Below are 21,004 nucleotides of genomic sequence, written 5' to 3'. Positions count from 1 at the left end.
CATAATAATGATTACCCGTCACTATTCATGAGGTAGCCGACGCTACTACAGTGATATTCGAAGAGGAATTGTTTACGATGATTATTTCTACAAGTTTATGAAAGGCATCCCTACGGCTAGGGTTTACACCAGTTCAGAAGAACAATATTTTTACAGATTTATGGAAGGCATACCTATGGTTAAGGTTTGCACCAACACAAGAAAAACAAGAAAACAAATTGAAAGAGAAACGCTGGAGTACATACCTGGAATACGCTTTCCCACTTTATTGCTACCGCGCCGCGCCAAGCCAGCGCCTTGCCAAGCCAGCGTCCACGCCAAGCCAGCGCCCATTCCAAGACGACCTAGCGCTAATAGCTTGCATCCATCCAACGCTAACAACTTTCATCTTTCCAGCGCCAACAGCCTGCATCTCTTCCAGCGCTGACAACTTGCATCCTTCCAGCGCTAACAGCTTGCATCTTCCCAGCGCCAGCAGCTTGCATCCTTCCAGCGTTGCTCTTGAACGCTCAATAGATGGGAATCAGCAATCCAATTTCATCACACGTAGATATCGGTAATGACTTCCCCAAAATCGAGGCAAGGAGATCAGCAACCCCCCTGAGTTCACAAAGACTCTCTTCCCGTCAGGAAATGCATGATTTCGGGGGACTTCGGCCACAAAATTGTGCAGTCTATGGTGGAACATTTATGAGATATTTTATATTTTACCAAGACGCAACGTCAAGACATATTTGCAGCCCTCAACCGCGCTGTGTCAGGAAAACATCTATTTCCAGCCAAGAAGTTGTTCCCAAAAACATCTATTTCCAGCCAAGAAGCCGATCCCAAACCCCTACCTCTCTTGGAAAACACGATGGATGGAACTGGGGACTCCTAACCACTGTTCACTTGAAGGGTGTCCAGTTTGACAACACACTGATTGACGCAGCCTCTCCGCTTCAATTTCCTCCAGCAGCGGCTCCGCTTCAACGTTCACTTCAGCAGCCGCTCCGCTTCAGCATTCTCTTCATAAGCTGCTCCAGGATCGAAGCCGAAGCTTCAACGTTTGTCTTCTTAAGTTTCAACATCCTCTCCAAGAGCCGAAGCCTCCTCAACGCCGCTTCCTCCTGCCAAGGATCATACCGGGGTCGCCACTCCTTCCTCCAAAGGGTCCTACATCCACGCTCCCCATGTCAAGGATCATGATTGCAGCCAGCCAATCTTCGTAGTCATGACCTCCTTTTGATTCATCCCGCCAAAACTCATGATCATGGACAGTTTGCTCGCTTACGCATCCAACCAATCCTTTTACTTACATGGATGCCCATACAATTCCAGCCAACCTACTTTGTTACCACGATAATGTAGTATCTTATGATTACATTTGCTACCAAGAACTGTTACCACTCATTTGTTGATACCAGCCAGAGCTTCATCACAGCATCAATCGCTACAAAGATGAAAATATGTAGACCATACTTGGGGACTGAGGATATACACGGAATCCCTTCACTGTCAAAGCTCAGAAGACACAGTCAACCAAAAGGCCATAGCCACAATAAGGTCATCTACTCTTCAAGGGTGCAGTGCAAGAATATCATCACCTCTCTGTCTAGAAGACGCCTTCAACACTTTGCGAGGCCGCGGAAGATCCCAAGCCTGCTTAGAGTAAAACAACTTCAGAAACTAAAGAAAAATGTGACTGGGGACTGCTCATCGCACTCGACGACCATCAAAAACTCATGAGATAACTTCAGAGACGTGGCTGAAATATTTTCTTGAAGAAATAGAGGAAGCCACGATAAACAACATAACTCTGTCATTTCTACCTCTCCGTTATCCAGAATACTTCGTCCATGTGATATTCTGAACATCCCAGCGTCGCATCCAAAAGAATACAATAAGCTTGTATCAAACCCCGTGGATGTGGAGTCAATACGATGCAATTAAAGTAGGCTACACATGGGGACTACCAGCATGGGACGATTTCACTCCCCTTAACCAGGTTATTTCTGATTTCAACATCATCACTGTCGAAGTTTTACGAGCCATGGGAATTTCTCAACACAAAGCCGTACATGTGCATCGAAGACTCCAAAAGCACGCCACAGAGATACATTCACATGTTCGACCGTGCCATCGGATCTAACAAAAATATAACTGGGGACTGCTCACTGCATCTCATTCCATATGATAGTCCAAGATTCAGAAGATGGTTCGAAGGATGTCTCTTGGAACAAATTCCTTGAAGACTTGATAGCAGCACGTCGGTAACGAAACGTCTCCCAACTCATCTATTTCATCCAGTGGCTCCGGAAGATTTCGACCATACAAGCATCCACAACATATTGTCATCGCGATCAGAAGGTCTAGGACTGAACAACCTAAAATCAAGGATGGACCGACAACGCAACCACATCCATCCGTCCCAAGAATGCAATGGAGTTTGGTAAATTTTGGAATCCATTGGAGAGACACTGCAGACGAAAGCACGGATCCGGACGAGCGACGGAAAAAAGAAGAAGGTCAATACCTCTTTTCATACGGACGAAGTTTCTAGAGTTTGCACAGAATAAAGTTTCCTTCTTGCTCCATGAACGGGAATAGATGACTCGGCGCGACTATGTTACCCGGGCCCGCAACATACCTCCTGAATTCTTCTTGAGCTTCACTGTCGGGACGTTTTCACCTTCTAAACGAGTTCAAAACCTAAATATTCCCACGTGGGAGATAGGAAATTATTTTCCTGTCAGATGGAGTGGCGGACCGTCAAAATCCGAGTTCGTACGAGAATTTTACAACGATTTTAGTAAGGAGCGCTAATTAGGGTTTCAGCATCCCAAACCCTGATTTCGACAAAGTTGCCAGGCGTCATCACCACCGTTTGGTGGCCTAAGTTCCAACTCCATCACCACCGTTTCGTATCCTAAGTTCCAAAACCAGTTCCCATCCTTCCACGGAACTGAAGCCAGTCGTCATCCTTCCACGAAACTGAAGCCAATCGACATCATTCCATGGGCCTGAAACATCCATCCTGAATTCTTCCTGAGTTTCACTGTCGGGCCGTTTTCACCTTCTAAACGAGCTCAAAACCTGAATATTCCCTCGTAGAGAGATAGTATATTCTTTTCCGGTCATATGGAGGGGCGGACCGTCAAAATCCGAGTTCGTACGAGAATTCCACAACAATTCTAGTAAGGGGCGCTAATTAGGGTTTTGGCATGCCAAACCCTAATTTAGACAAAGTTGCCAGGCGCCATCACTACCATTTGATAACCGAAGTTCCAGCGTCATCACCATCGTTTGGTAGCCGAAGTTCTGAAACCAGTTTACACAATTCTGCAGACTGAAGACAGTTTCCACCATTCCGCGGACCGAAGCCAGTTTCCTCCCATTCCAAGTCGACCGACGCGTGCGGCTCCCATTCCAAGCCGACCGACGTCTGCGGCTCCCATTCCAAGCCGACCGACGCCTGCGGCTCCCATTCCAAGCCGACCGACGCATGCGGCTCCCATTCCAAGTCGACCGACGCCTGCGGCTTCCATTCCAAGCCGACCGACGCCTGCGGCTCCGATTCCAAGCCGACCGACGCCTGCGGCTCCCATTTCAAGCTGATCAACGCCTGCGGCTCCCATTCCAAGCTGACAATCTACATCTCATCACTTCACGGTCTAGCCAGCAACACCACAAGTAGAATCTATGCAAGGCCTCCAACACGAGAATCACGAACTCTCCTTACCTCTCGAAAAAGGCTAGCCGGGTCTTCTTGACCATCTTTTCACGACTTGTCATTTCGATTTTGTCCTCGCATGTCACCATCTTATGCTTACCTCACAACAATGCTCCTGTTCCGAGCTAAGCAGGGGACTTAATGTTGATGGTGGTTTTTGGCTTAGGGTTAAATTCGTAAAACCATACATCTGACATGACGTCACTATGACCACTAGCGCATTTATTGAATCAATCAGCATGCCTACGTAAGAATTACCAGGGTACCTTTTTTTATAAATGTGTCATGTTCCACGGCAGAACCCTTAGTATTGACCGACATCATCTTCGTACATACCAAATGATAGACACATTTTGTGTCTAATTTGATCTCAATACTATTTATTGTTGGCACTCGATTTTGTACTAATTTTGATATTTTATGTGTTTGTAGGCATTTTTGGGAATAAAACATTTTTGGAAAATTCGGCTCGAAAAGGTGGTTAAGACGCCCGCAAGACACTTGTTATTCGGACTCCCAGTTTTGGATAAGGGGCACTCAGTTACTAAGGGGCAACTTCTTCACTATTTGCACCCCAGTTCTATTCGCACCCCATAGATGGATAGGGGGACACCCATATTCATCACCGTGAGAATTATTTTGGCGGGAACTTTTGCAGCCAGCAGGAGTAACTTTTGTTTGAATTTTGGAGTGGTTTGAGTGAGATTGAATCGCTGTTTTTGTCTGGGATAGACTTGGATCTACGAAACAGGGATGGTAACACGTTCGACTTCGTAAAAAATGGGAAGTACATGGTCTCCTCACGATGAAACAGACAGGGGGTTAGTCCACGAGTGAGTTGGAGGGAGTTTAATGTATTTTGAATCTTGGGGATTTAGAGGGAGTGTAAGAGAGTATTGGGAGTTTGAGAGAGTTTGGTATGTTGAGTGTAGGGAGTTTGAGAGACTCTCCCAAAATCTCTAATTTTTTGAGAGATTTGGAGTGAGGCAAAAATGCACTATAAACTCCCTAGAACTCCCCAGAACTCCCAAAAAAAAACAAACTACCTATCATTCTAATTTTTACCACTAACAGGGAGTTTAAGAGTTTCTTTCAAACTCCCCCACGACTAACGGGGTTTTCTAGGGAGTTGGGGAGACTCTTCTAAACTCTCCCACGACTAACGGGGATTTTAAGAGACTCCCTCGAACTCCCTCACGACTAACGGGAAAAAACACAACTACACCCAACTCCCCCAACTCCCTTGAGGACTAACACCCTGAGAGTGACAACATTCTCGGACTCTTTTGAGATATTTTTGGTAGATTGTACGAGTCCTGAGAGTGTGTTGCTCAGTATTTTTATGTGTTTGAATGATCATTCTACGTGTTTGGAGTGTTCCAAAACGAGTACTCGGGATAAGAAGAGATATTCTCGCCGGTCAAAGAAAGCAGGGCAAGTTACGTTTACAAGGGAGTTTTTCACGGGATTGCATATGATTTAGTCGTGTAATGCGTATGTTTTGAGTGTGCTAAGATACAACAGGAATGTGTAGAAGATAAATAACGATATTCGACAGCAACAGGAGCGCGTGAAAGAGAAAGAAAAGGAAAATATTTCTGTTAATGGCAGGGGAGTAAAAGAGGATTATTCTTGAGTTAATTACGAGATTCGATGATAATAGTGGGTATAAAAAGGATCCTGAGGAGTCATAGAGCAGATGGAGAGTTGGGGGAAGAGAATAGAGAGCTACAGAGAAGAGATTGGACGAGTTGCAGATAATATTTTTCTGCTGCTGTAGAACACGAAGAACAGACTGCCAGAGACAGTCGTTTTCCAACAGTGACAACGACGCTTAACGTGGGTCTTAGAGCAACAATATCAGTGACATACTGTGGGTCGTAGTTCTCTGGTTTGTAACAAATATAATTGTTACAAACCCGGTTTTGAATTATTTCTCCATTTTCTCCTTGTAAGCACCTTTTTGAGCAATGAAAAATTCCTTTGAGTATGTTTTCAACATGCAGAGCTAGATCCCATCACTGGGACAATGGAGGAATCAACTTTTCATGATTGTGGTAAATGAATTAATTCTTTTATTGACTTTTTGCATAGATTTAATTGCTTTATGATTTCTATTAATTATTTGTTATTTTGTTAGATGTTGCATGCTTAGTTCTAAATACTTTAGATGCGTCATGCTTTTTACTTACAAATAATATTTTGCGAAATCTATTTTTGGCAAAGAACTAGAGTCACAACTTCTTTTGTTTGAGCTATATTGTCTAGAGTTAATGACTGAACCATAACAATATGAAAAGTAGTGGAATCCCGCGTCTCAGCGTCTCTTCATCTTGTGACATAATTTGTATATATTTTTAGTGTTTTTCCTTTATTAATCCTAAAAACAATTTCAACAAGTCTGAGTGAACGAATCATCTTACTACAACTCAATTGAAAATCACATCAATTTTTGGCGCCGCCGACGCTGATTTGTTTATAAATTTGTTTTTAGTTTTTTTATTTTTTATTTGTTCCTTTTTACGCCTTTTGGTATTTCTTGTTTGCTTTCATATTTGGAACTGAGCTAAAGAAAAGGGGAGAAAGTGTTGAAAACAAAAGCGAAGCCAAAGAAGAAAAGAAAGGAGGAATCCAAAAGGAGTGAAGAAGAAAATTTTTGTATATAGATATTCTATTTTTTATTTTATTTTTTTTAGAAACTGTAATTAAGTTTTTATTTTTGTAAAGTTTTATTTTTGGACCTTTTTATTTTTGGACATTGGACATTTTTATTTATTTATTTATTTAAACCCTACGGAAGGGTAGTTTTAAATATAAAATGTGTGCAGAGAAGGACGACGATTACGATATCGTCTCGGCCCCTCGGGTTCGTACATGACATAGGAGTCGTGGCCCGAGTCGACTTCAGCGGTTCATCCCCCGTCTGGAACGGGAGGTAAGAATTCTAAACACCCGCGAATCCCCTGTCAGCGGGTTTACTGGATGATTTTGTATGCATATATGTTGAGGACCTGAAATCGGATTTAATTTTCTAGTAAAGGGCAAGGCCTGGCCAAATCAAGATAAGGACTCGGATTTCATCACCGTTTCCTTCTTGCCCGCCTTAGGAACACGTAACCTACGCGAACCTAAGCTTAAAATACTGACTAGAACGAGACCGATAGGGTAACGAGCTTAATAGGAAAGTCATTCGAAAAATATTGGTTACTATTTTAAGCATACTTCAAAGTTCATGATGGTTTATGTGAGTTGAATGCGTGACTGCGCCGCCTTGTAATGCGGTGAGGCCTTGGGTATCAAAGCTCCACGCAGATTCCCTCGCCTCTATTCAACTTACTTTGACTCAGATTGATTCCAGAGGGGTTTGCTTAAATTGTAACGAATTCCCTTTCGAAGGATTAGAAGCTGGTCTAGAAACAATCTAAGTGGAGTCATCATGCTTTTTGTTTGCTAGATAAATTAGGCTTGTTGTGGTCGAGTCAGCCTTCTTTGTGTTTGTTTAGAATTCCCTTGCAGTTAGGATGTCAAACTGGTATTATAATAGCCATCGCAATGAATATGATTATCCAACTGAACAATATGGACATTACTCTTACCATAGTGTGAATAGTAGTTGGGAACGCCAACCTTTGGAAGGATATGGGTCATACCCTGGTGAGCCCAATTATTATCCACACGTGCATCAGTCTTACGAGCAAGAAGATTATAGTACTAGTTCTTCGTCTCTAGAGGATACAATCAAACTATTGAAAAGTAGTCCTTTTTATGATCCCTCTGTTCCTATTCCTCCTTTAGAAGAGTCCATCAGGAAGTTAGCTGAGTCGACGCGTAAGTTAGCTGAGATGAATAGTATAATTATAGACGAAAGAACTACAATAATGAGTGAACCTTCTTTAGAAGACCACCTCAAGCGGATAGCTGAGACGAACGAAAGAATTGCTCAAAATTACTTGAATTGCCAATATAGTGTATCCAATAATACCCTTGAGAATGAAGATAGTTATTTACATAATCAAGATAATGAGGTTAGAATTGGTAGCACTACTTGCTTTGATGAGGTTCGATCTTTTTCATGTTATTATGATGAGGATAGTGTTGATGGAGAATCATACTTATGTAGGAATAGTGATCAGGAAATGGTTACTCCAATTGAGCTTTACAATGATAATATTATTTCTAGTTCAAATCCAAATAATTTTAATAATTATTCACCTATTCAAAAGGACGAGGATTTGACTAGAGATACCCTCGTTTTAGACGATGTAGTATTTCCTATTTACAAAGCCGATAATGATTTAGAGGAACGAGTTTATTCTGAGAATAATGTTTTAGAGTCTAGCGATTTAGAAACAATAGTCTCAGACGAAGACCATAAAATCGTAGAGATGAGCGAGGATGAACCTGACTTAGAAGAATCAATTGACCATTTTCAGGAATCTGATGACCTAGAAATTAGGGAAGTTGTGACTAGTCTTTCTAGAGACACGGAAAACTCTAAGTTTGGGGGTAATTCTCCGTGTGCTTTAACTATTAGAAAGTTCCCTCGTTTAGGACTTGACATTTGTGCCTCAACCATCTTACAAGATTATCTTCATACACATTTTACCGAACCTAATGATGTCCAGAAAGAAGCTCAGTTGTTAGAAACCCATCCTCTGGTTGATGTCGTTTACCCAGGCGATAATACACAAATTGACTTTGTTTTCCCGCCAAAAACTTTTCTTCCAATGTGGGAACTTATGATTTTCAGATGTGTCGGTTATTAAGTTCTGAGACTGAACCTAATTACTTTAGGAGAATAGGGTCGACACATTTTCTTAAGGAAGACAACCTCTTTCATTGTGGTCAGCTGTGTGAGTCAAATCTGATTGACTTAGAGGATCCCCAGTTATTCAGGTTTTTGTTATGCGCTTCTAAGTTCTTACTTGAGTATTTCCAGACTCTTCAGCCTGATATTCAGAATGCCTTTGAGGAAATCCAACCAATGAAAGCTTTCTATCTAGACCATGTTATAGAACCTGAACCTGAACCACAGCTAGATGTAGTTGTCTTAAACAGGAAACTAGACAAGGGTGTGCTCTATTTGCTAATTTTCTTGGGATGTTGCGGATTCCTTTTACTTGTGATAGCCCTATTTGGTTTTGGTGATCCACAGTTATTCCGGCTATTACTTTATGATTCTATGAGGTGACTAATTCTTCCATTGTCTGGATGAAGACTTTAAACTTAGCACTTCTTGGGAGGTAACCCAATATTCTTGCGACACGGTAATATTCTTCCTTATTTCTTTTCCCTCAAGTGGTAATAGTTTCTCCTTGTTCATGTTTTTAATTTTATCTTTAGAACATTGAGGAAAATGTTAGATTTAAGTTTGGGGATAAGGGAGAAACTTCAAGCGTCACATAGTATCCGGTTAGCTAAGTTTACATATTGTTTCTCACCGAAAATATGGAAATTGGAATTGCTAGGGATAACATTCTATTGATACATTAGAGAAAAAGACATTGAGATCTTTGAAATTCAGGAGAGAACTTGTTCCTTTTAGAGGGTAACCGTGATGGACCTAACCATCCATGATGGAAAGGCAAGTAGGTCAGAAGGAAATGCCATAAAGACAAAGCAACCTCACAATGTAGTCTTAGTTACTGGATTACGACTCTCTCTCAGTAGAAACTTATCATCATCAACAAGCAGGGCGACATCAAAATCTATGAAGAAAGTTGAAGACGTTTAAGGTTTAGAAGCAACAATAGAAAAGAATAATTCAAAAAGTTATAAGAGCAAATGATATAAGTTGTTGAAGTTCATGATACCAAGACATCACAAGTTGTGAAGATCCAAGTTCTAAAGTCCTTCTCTCATGGCCATTTAAATTTTTGTCTTGTTATTTTTGTGTTAAAAAAAATTAAAGAAAAAAAAATTAAAGAAAAAAAATTGAAAAATGAAAAAATCATCGTTACGTTTTGTTCAATAAGGCCATAGGGAAGTAGAAATCTATAAGGAAGTTTCAAGCATGAAATTAAGGAGAAAAGTTAAATTGTCAAGGTTCTACGAGGTTCGAGAGTTTATCATCAACAGTTGAAGCTGAAGAAGACGTTGTTTCTACTGAGCACGATGAGAGAGTCGAAGAAAGCTACATTTGGTTGCTTTGTTAGTCCGCTTTCAATCTGGCACAAAATCTTTCTAGCACTGGTTTAACTCATCACACGTAATTAGTCCAGTTGTGTAGCAGATGTCCCTCTCATCTTTATCTCCCTCCTAATCTTATCCAGCTGTAAATCAGCGGACACATCTTATAATGTTTATCTAGCTGTGTAGCGGATATCTCTTTATCTAGCAGTGTTGCGGATGTGTCTCCCCTTTTCTTTAGTCATCTTTAGAGCTGGCACCTTTAATTTCTCTGGCAATTCTAGTTACTTGGCGATAGGTTGAGAATTTATATGTCCTCATAGCTCTTTGGATACTTGTGACCAATTAGAAGTCATGGTTTTTGTGGGTACACCTCTGATAAACCCACCCGAGATTAATTCGGTTTTATTTTTTATTGGTTTTGCTCGAGGACTAGCAAATAATAAGTTTGGGGGTATTCAAAAATTGATGTGATTTTCAATTGAGTTGTAGTAAGATGATTCGTTCACTCAGACTTGTTGAAATTGTTTTTAGGATTAATAAAGGAAAAACACTAAAAATATACAAATTATGTCACAAGATGAAGAGACGCTGAGACGCGGGAACCCACTACTTTTCATATTGTTATGGTTCAGTCATTAACTCTAGACAATATAGCTCAAACAAAAGAAGTTATGACTCTAGTTCTTTGCCAAAAATAGATTTCGTAAAATATTATTTGTAAGTTAAAAGCATGACGCATCTAAAGTATTTAGAACTAAGCATGCGGCATTTAACAAAATAAAAAATAATTAATAGAAATCATAAAGAAATTAAATCTATGCAAAAAGTCAATAAAAGAATTAATTCATTTACCACAATCATGAAAAGTTGCTTCCTCCGTTGTCCCAGTGATGGGGTCTAGCTCCGCATGGTGAAAACACACTCAAAGGAATTTTTCATTGCTCAAAAAGGTGCTTACAAGGAGAAAATGGAGAAATAAGTCAAAACCGGGTTTGTAACAATTATATTTGTTACAAACCAGAGAACTACGACCCACAGTATGTGTCACTGATATTGTTGCTCTAAGACTCACGTTAAGCGTCGTTGTCACTGTTGGAAAACGACTGTCTCTGGAAGTCTGTTCTTCGTGTTCTACAGCAGCAGAAAAATATTATCTGCAACTCGTCCAATCTCTTCTCTGTAGCTCTCTATTCTCTTCCCCCAACTCTCCATCTGCTCTATGACTCCTCAGGATCCTTTTTATACCCACTATCATCATCGAATCTCGTAATTAACTCAAGAATAATCCTCTTTTACTCCCCTGCCATTAATGGAAATATTTTCCTTTTCTTGCTCTTTCACGCGCTCCTGTTGCTGCCGAATATCGTTATTTATCTTTTACACGTTCCTGTTGTATTTTAGCACACTCAAAACATACGCATTACACGACTAAATCCTATGCAATCCCGTGAAAAACTCCCTTGTAAACGTAGTTTGCCCTGCTTTCTTTGACCGGCGAGAATATCTCTTCTTATCCCGAGTACTCATGTTGGAACATTCCAAACACGTCGAGTGATCATTCAAACACATAAAAATACTGAGCAACACACTCTCATGTCTCGTACAATCTACCAAAAATATCTCAAAAGAGTCCGAGAATGTTGTCACTCTGTTTCATCGTGAGGAGATCATGTACTTCCCATTTTTTACGAAGTCGAACGTGTTACCATCCCTGTTTCGTCGATCCAAGTCTATCCCAGACAAAAACGGCGATTCAATCTCACTCAAACCACTCCAAAATTCAAACAACAGTTACTCCTGCTTGCTGCAAAAGTTCCCGCCAAAATAATTCTCACGGTGATGAAGATGGGTGTCCCCCTATCCATCTGTGGGGTGTGAATAGCACTGGGGTGTAAATAGTGAAGAAGGTGCCCCTTATAAACTGAGTGCCCCTTATCCAAAACTGGGAGTCCGAATAACAAGTGTCTTGCGGGCGTCTTAACCACCTTTTTGAGCCGAATTTTCCAAAAATGTTTTATTCCCAAAAATGCCTACAAACACATAAAATGACAAAATTAGTACAAAATCGAGTGCCAACAATAAATAGTATTGAGATCAAATTAGACACAAAATGTGTCTATCACCAAACCCTAATTCTCACGCCACCGTGTCAATGGCAAACCATGCCAGCCACGTCTCTGTGCCAAGGCATGCCAACCATGCCAGCCGCACCACCGTGCCAGTGGCCAACCATGCCATCCACGTCTTCGCGCCAAGGCATGCCAACCATGCCAGCCGCACCACCGTGCCAATGACATGCCATGCCAGCCACATCACCGCGCCAATGCATGCCAACCATGCTAGCCGCACCACTGTGCCAATGGCAAACCATGCTAGCCACGTTTACCGCGCCAAGGCATGCCAGCCATGCTGGCCACACCATGCGCCAATGGCATGCCAAACCCTTGGCCCTAGCCATGCTGGCCGCACCATGCGCCAATGGCATGCCAAACCCTTGGCGCTACCATGCCAAGCCGTTCAAACCCTTGGACCCACCATGCCAAGACAACCGCACCTTTCCTTGGCCCTACCATGCCAAGCCGACCAAGCCCTTGGCCCCACCATGCCAAGCCAACCGCACCTTGCCTTGACCCTAGCCATGCTGGCCGCACCATGCGCCAATGGCATGCCAAACCCTTGGCCCTAGCCATGCTGGCCGCACTATGCACCAATGGCATGCCAAACACTTGGCACTATCCATGATGGCCGCACCATGCGCTAATGGCATGTCAAACCCTTGGCCCTATCCATGCTGGCCGCACCATGCGCCAATGGCGTGCCAAACCCTTGGCCCTACCATGCCAAGCCGTCCAAACCCTTGGCCCCACAATGCCAAGCCATCCGCACCATTCTTTCTTGGCCCCACTATGCCAAGCCGTCTGCACCATTTTGCCTTGGCCCCACTATGCCAAGTCGTCCGCACCATTCTGCCTTGGCCCCACTATGCCAAACCGCCCGCACCATTCTTCCTTGGCCCCACTATGCCAAGCCGTCCGCACCATTATGCATTGGCCCCACTATGCCGAGCCGTTCACACCATTCTGCCTTGGCCCCACCATGCCAAGCCGTCCAAACCCTTGGCCCCATTATGCCAAGCCGTCCGTGCCATTTTCCTTGGACCTACCATGCCGGACTTCCCTATGCATCTACCAAAACGAAGGCGTGCGACGATCAGCGACCACCCTTCAATCCTAGATGCAAATTCTAGCCGTCCAAGGTCGCCAGACAACACATGGTAACCTTTGGTCCAAAACCCTAGTTTTGGCCACGCCAAACCGCGCCAAGGCATGCCATGCCACATGTGCCAATGGCATGCCAACCACCTTGTCGCGCCATACCATGCCATCCTTCCCTATGCGACTACCAAAATGAAGGCGTGCGACGATTAACGGCCACCCTTCACTCCTAGATGCAAATCCTAGCCGTCCAAGGTTGTCAAACAACGCATGGTAACCTTTGGCCCCAAACCGTGCCAAGGCATGCCATTCCACATGTGCCAATGGCATTCCAACCACCTTGTCGCGCCACGCCATACCGGCCTTCCCTATGCGGATACCAAAATGAAGGCCTGCAACGATCAACGACCACCTTTTCATCTAAGATGCAGATCTTAGACGTCCAAGGTTACCAGCTAACGCATGACAACTTTTGTCCCTAGTTTGGTCGCGCCTAAATAAATTTAAAACCCTAACTTTTGGTTGCGCCTAAACCAGGCCATATTAAAGCCATACCGATCATGTTTTCATGCCGCTGGCTACCAAACGAAGGGTTGCAATAATCAACGGCTACCTTTCCTCTTAAGATGCAAAATCTCGACCGTCGAAGGTCACCGAGTCGGCAAGTCTCCCAACCTCGACTTGCCAGACGACAACAACATGCTACATGTTTTCCACGAAAACACTCGAGACATCAACACATATCACAAACTGGGGGATGCTCATTGGGTATTGGTTTGGCGGTTTACAGCGTGCGACGCACACTACGCCCGTTATAAGAAACTGTCATAAGGATGAGGCGGTTAGTAAATGCAGGGAGTAATGGTGAAACACTTTTTTTTATGGAACATCAATTCCAGGCATTACCGGTTACCACCTCCTCCCATTTACTCAGCCGTTTTCCATTTCTTAATAAGACCAGAGTACGTTTCACTTCGACTTGTATAAATAGGTATTACCTATTTCCACCGAACAACAAGTTCAGGTCAGGAGCATATAACACTCAGAAAATATTTTCTATCTTTCCATCTATTAGCTTCCCACTTTATGATACAAGTCGTGAAACAACTACTCTTCCAGAATCAAGTATTTTGGTCTCAACACTCTCTTCGCTTCCCTCCCTAAAACCAACCCTTCTCCTTCACTTTGTGACCGAAGCAAGTCTGGAACGACCATTTCTTGGTTTAGGACGGATTTGTACAGATTGATCTCTCTAATCTAAAGTACTCCCTTGCAGTGCATTGTTTAGGGTTTAAACTTGTTTCTCACCTACAAACCCGAAATTACTAAAATCAACAGAAATCGTTTTCACCCTCAAACAGATACGTCAATCACACTATTGGGTATGGTCTATCTTATACTTTTGATACTAACACTGATCTTTCTGACTATTCGGATGCTGATTAGGCGGGATGTGTGGAAGAAAAAAAAAGTACATCATGGGGTTTCTACTATGTAGGATTGAATCTTGTGGCTTGGCATAGCAAGAAACAAAATTCACAATCCCTGTCTACATGTGAAGCAGAATATATTGCTGCAGGCTCATGTTGTACTCAACTTCTCTGGATGAAACAAATGCTTGTTGATTATGGAATTGATATTGGAATAATGAAGATCTTTTGTGACAACTCTAGCGCGATTCGAATCACTGAGAATCCCGTTGAGCACTCAAGAACTAAGCACATTGATATAAGATATCATTTTATTCTAGATCTCTATGAAAATGATATCATAAATATGGAATTTGTGCCTTCCGAAAAACAATTGGCTGATATTCTCACCAAACCATTAGAAACTGCTACATTTCAACACTTACGACAGTCTATTGGTGTTGTTTTGGTTCATTAGTCTTTCCTAAATTCTTGTCCCTGCACTTATCTCGATCTGTTGGGAAATTGAGTTTGGAAATCCAATTTAAGTGTTACTTCAATTCTGCATTTGTTTCAGTAGTTGAATTTCTGTTAAGCATCTTAGTGTTTTTTCAATAAAATCCTTCTTTTCTTGTAAAAGTAAGGTCGCTCTTGTTGTTCTCTCGGGAATAACATTTTATGGGGGAGAGTTCTTAATTGAACTTGTGCTTAATTGCCAAAACTTTGTGGGAAGTGCGGCTGTGGAATACTGTAGGAGTTATCTTGTATCTTTATAAACTCCTTGATGAATACACTAAGTTTCGACTATGTGAAAACATCGAAACAAGTTGGTATGTTGTTCTCTTTTGGTCATGAAGTACCTCTATGAAAATTTCATGAGGATGCCACTAGTTTTCGTACCTTTGCCAATTTATATTGACAAAAATGGGGAGAATTAATGTGTAGTTCACACTACAAATACATATGGTTTACGGATCATTATGTAAGAGGGAGTGGTTTTCATTGTGAGATGAAATATTAACTAAGGGGGAGTGATACATATCACCATAGTATTGTTGTCAAAGTTGTGATACAATTGAACTTTGATGTTGTGTAATAATACTACGACACTATAAAAATGATTGAGAGCAACTGTTTTCTCATTGTTATAGCTACGGATCTTTAACAACTATGATGTTGAGTTGAACACATTTAGAATCATTGGAGTACTTGGAAGTGACGAAGATTTCGAGTAATGTTGAAGAACCAAGGAGATCAAGCATTTGGATGAGAAGCTAAAATTTTATTTATTTTGTAATCCATATGTATTGATAGTTTTGTCACTAAAATTGACAAAGGGGGAGATTGTTAAAGCATTGCTCGGTCGAACTCGCAAGCGTTTCTATCTCAAGTTTGTTTGTCAATGTTAGTGATTAAAACTATAAGTCTTGATTTCTATTCTACTTATAGTGATGTCTCGGACTAGGATAAATTGTGTAGTTGAGCATTAGACCTCACGGCGTTCATCAATTGAAGACGAAGAACTACCAAAGAGAGCTTGTGGAACTTCATCAACAAAAGGTATGTGGAGATTAAAACTCATCTATCACTTGGAAAGTCTATTTCTACTCTATCTCTTATATTGAGAAAAAAGTCGTATTACTATATAGTATTCAATTATGCACATTTGAGATTTCGAGCAGAGTTTAACTCGCTTACATATTTCTCGAAATATGTGTTGGTAAGCTTTCGCTTTAACCAAGTTCATCTTATATTCTTGATGAAAGTCAAAAGATGATCATGTGAAAATCGCCGAGTAACATCTTATATGGTTTGTGTGATACAATCATTTGGTGTAGACTTATAATGTTTCGTTATGATTATTTCAATAACTTGAAAATTTCTTTGATGTTAATAGTGTGTGAAAACAGCTATTGTTATCCTCTAAGAATGTTTCAATGATCGATATAGAGTTTAGAACTATTGGATTATGAACATAGTATGCATTCTTGCATTGTATGTAATCCATGACCGGAACTATAGTATGCATACCCGTATGCGTACTTGTAGTTGTGGAATTCCGGGTACCAAGTACACATGCCGGTACGCATACTTGCGTAAGGTATAGGTCCGAAAATTTATGTTGGGTTTTGGAAGTGTACTAAGGTATGCGTACCCGTTCGCATACTGGCAAACCCAAACTCAGACCGGCTACTTAAGTATGCGTACCCGTATGCATACTTGAGTGGTTAAAGTTCTAAAATCGGTTTGCTCATGAACTAATACATTTATATATGGGGTAATTTGCGTTACCTCCCCTGGTGAAGATCATAATTTGAGTTACCTCCCCTGCAGAGATTAAATTAGCATAACCTCCTTTTGTTATATATTCCATCAGTTCTTCAATTAGTTGGCTCGGTCGTACTTTACACGTGGCGAAAAATAAAAAGAATTCGTGAACTACCTGAAATATCCCTGTCTTCTCCGACAATTTAAACCCAAAACAAACATAAACTTAATCAGTCTTTTCTCGAATGTGTTGTATGTAGTATGGGATTTGGTTTCTGTTGAATGGATATGTTGATGCAATTTTACTGTAAATAGATTTTAGTGATGCATCTTCTCTCGCATCTCTGCCGACAAGCTTGACGAAAACCCCCAAATTAGTCAAAAACAAGGAGCTGCAGCCATTGAACTAGGCGATGAATGGAGGAAATTCAGCTGAATTGGAAATTGGCAGTAACAAAAGAGAGAGCAGTTCGAGAATTCGTGAAGTTTGGGTTTGGTTTCCGACCTAGAATACATGGAAGAAGATGAGTTTGTTGTCGTTGATCGTGGGTGATATTGAAGCATTGTTCTTGAAGATTCAGAAGAGATTCGGGAATTTAAGAAGTTAAGGAGCTTGTGCGAGTTTACTGTGGCTTGTACAGAGTGTATTCAGCGGAAAACAGTCAAGAAAAGTTGTTACTACTACATCCTTTGGTTTATTTAATGGGAGAAGATTAATGAGTGAGATCAAGTTGGTTTAGGATATGGGTTGTGTATGTGATGTGAAATACAGGGAAGGAGATGTGGGAAGGGCTCAAACCATCAGCCGGTTTATCCCTCGCTTACTGGTTTAAAGCACAACAAGTGTTTTCTTAAAGGCTTGAATGACCCCTCTGTGTTTCATCATCTCTTGTTGGTCGGAACTGAGTTCTTTATCTTATTGTATTTGAGAATCTTATTGAAGGGTATTTTGGGAAAGTCATCATCCACATGTAAAATTTGGTCCACCTATACAAAGCTGCTGACTCATCTAACCAGCTTTGGACAGAATATGTAACGAAATGAGGTTTTACTAATTTAATCTCTGTATGGGAGGTAACTCAAATTATGATCTTCGCCAGGGGAGGTAACGCAAATTACCCCTTTATATATTAAGGAATGCATTCTTTGCAAACCGTGGGTATAATGTTCATGAATTGATTCGAGTGAATCAAACCGATTTTGCTTCAATTGTGTTCTTGTATACTTCTATGAGAATATAGCAATTGAACAACTCTGTAACTAGTTTCATTCGAGTCATTTGAACTAGTTGTGGTTAAGATGAATAAGGTTGATATGAGAGTGTTCATATAGCTAACCTCGATTAACTACTGTTGAGCCAACATGGTGTACACGTTTAGGTACGATTACTCAAACATAAATTAGGGTACATTTCATTTGTGTATAACAAGATAAGTTCGATCAACGGTTGAAAGATATTAGCTTGAGTCTAATCAGGTTTTCATGTAACGGTGAATATTGAATGATTTGTTACCAAGGTAACTTAGATTCCAAACCCTGATTGAAAACTATATAAGGGATAACTCTAGCAACTGGGAAACCTAATCCCCACACATCCTGTGTGATACTAGTTGCGACTAGAGTTGATTCTATTTTAACCTTAGGTTTTTCAAAAAACCCTGTAGGTTAACGACTTAAATACTTCATCGGGATTGTGAAGCCAAACCCAACTATTTTCTCTGCATTTGCATGTTCTGATCTTACTTCTTCTATCGTGATTGAGTATTATCTTTGCTAAGATTTGCTTGAGATTTATCTCCGATAGGTAAGATTAAAAGTAGTCACAAACATCTTCGTCTCATCGTTTGTGATTCCATAATATCTTTTTTCGCTACCATACGATTAAGATTATTGTGAGGTGATTGATAATACTAGGTTGTTCTTCGGGAGTATAAGTCTGGTTTATCAATTGGTTCCTGTGCACCTTGATTTATCAAAAGACAGAACAAAACTCGTAGGTATTTCTGTGGGAGACAGATTTATCTATTTCAATAGACTTTTCTGTGTGAGGCAGATTTGTTTATCAATTATTCGAATTTGGGTCGTACCAACTCTTGGTTGTGGGTGAGATCAGCTAAGGGAATCAAGTGCGTCGAATCCTGCTGGGGTTCAGAGACGTAAGGAGCGCAACTGTACCTTGATCAGTGTGAGATCGATTAGGGCTCAACTACATTCCAATCTGAAAAGGATAGCGTCTGTAGCGGCTTAATACAGTGTGGTGTTCAAAGCTGGACTAGGTCCCGGGGTTTTTCTGCATTTGCGGTTTTCCTCGTTAACAAAATTCTGGTGTTTGTGTTATTTTTTTCCGTATTATACTTTGTTATATAATAGAAATATCACAGATTGTGCGTTAAGATCAATCAATTAGATAATCCAACCTTTGGTTGTTTATATAAATTGATTGACACTTGAACATTGGTCTTTGGTACCGTTCAAGTTATTTCTCTTATTCAATCGGGCTCGCAAATCCTGTTTGCTGATTACAGATTGAATTGAGAAATTGAGATATAAACTCTTTGATATACTTTTCTCTAGATTGAGTCTGACTGTCTAGTTGATTCTCTTGAAAGTATATTGGAGTTTGTCTATTCAAATTTCCGAACGAAATATTGGGTGTGGTTGTTAGAGCCCCGCTTTTTCACCATTCACATAATCATAACAGTATATACAAGATTATGTCGATGTCATATCAACGAAGTTCAAAAGATAAGCGTTATACTTCGTAGTCTAATTCCCTAATACTATGATCATACAAATATGACCATGTCACATCACTAGAGTATCATACAATATGTACATTATATACAACTTCGCATTTATGTTTTCAATATAGCATGACTTGAAAGATACGTTAGGAATGAAACAGTTCAAGTCAATATTACTAACCTTAAGAGGAAGGATGATGTCGTCGTTGTAGCTCACTTCTTATTCACATTCTTCAGGTCTTCGGAGTAATACTTGTATGTCTCAACATTCCTAGACTTTCTAGTCTAACCTAAACGAAGTTAATCTAGTATAAAATCAAGCGACTTTAGATGAGTTTTGACACACTAAAATGTGACAACCAAATTTGACATACCAACGCTTGGTGGGTTCAACCGAGCCATGCTCTAACAAAATTCATTCTCAACTACATTCCAGTCCGGAGTCTGATAGTAGGCTAGTGTTTGTAGCGGCTTAATACATCTCGATGTTCAAACTGGACGAGATCCCAGGGTTTTTCTGCAGGTGCTATTTTCCTCGTTAATTTTTTTCTTTGTGTCTTGCTTTACTTTTCCGCATTATATTTGTGTTTGATATAATTAAAGTAAAAGCAAGTGATTCAATAATCAACCTAGACATTTTTTAACTAAAACTGTATAGAATATACAAGACTTATTATTGAGAATTCGTATCTTGAAATAAAGATCATAAGACTTGTTCTTGATGAAATCCAGTTCACGTACTGTTACGATACATACTAGGTTGTGTTGGATATTGATTTTTGAGATCGTTCAAGAGTTCTTGTACTTAATCAGGTACACGGATCTTTGATCTAAACTACTGATTGTACAAGAAAGATAAACCGTTGTTGGAAAATTGAATCCAATTTCTGTGTGTGAATGGAAAAATCAATTAGCTAGTACTGTATTTGATTTGGGTGTCGGGTTGTATCAGTGGGCTTTATCTCAATTTGTCCTATTAGTTAGGTTAAGTTTAGTCCTATCAATATCTATCCGATATCCAGAATCCGTTTCTGAGTATTCGAGATCCTATAGGATTTTATCCGTTTTATCGGATATCAGATATCTGATCGGATATTCTATCAGATATCTTCCTTAATATATCGGAATCGGATTAGGTTCCATCTGAATTGTTAATATCCGATATCCGATAGAACAAGGATTTATTTGTGATTTACCTTAACCATATTAGAGTCGAATAGAAGAGTACGGAAAAATATCCGATATCCGATATGAAATGTTTGAGAAATTGAACTTAAATTTCAATTATGAACATGTTTTATAGGATTTTTAACATTTTTTATCGGAACCGGATATTATCGGATAAATATCCGATAACTTAGCATATGAGAATCGATATCTGATTTTGATATCCTATAGGATATTATCGGATATCGAATATCCGATAGCGCTTAACCTATCAGATACGGATTTCCAAATATCCGACGAATATTCGTTAGTTTCAAGTTGGAAAACTAAGGGAAACCCAAAACCGGACGTGAAGGG

This window comes from Papaver somniferum, chromosome 7 (genome assembly GCF_003573695.1).
Source record: "Papaver somniferum cultivar HN1 chromosome 7, ASM357369v1, whole genome shotgun sequence".
NCBI classification, from domain to species: Eukaryota; Viridiplantae; Streptophyta; class Magnoliopsida; order Ranunculales; family Papaveraceae; genus Papaver; species Papaver somniferum.
The sequence above is the reverse complement of the archived record's forward strand: the minus strand, read 5'-3'. Positions refer to the sequence as shown.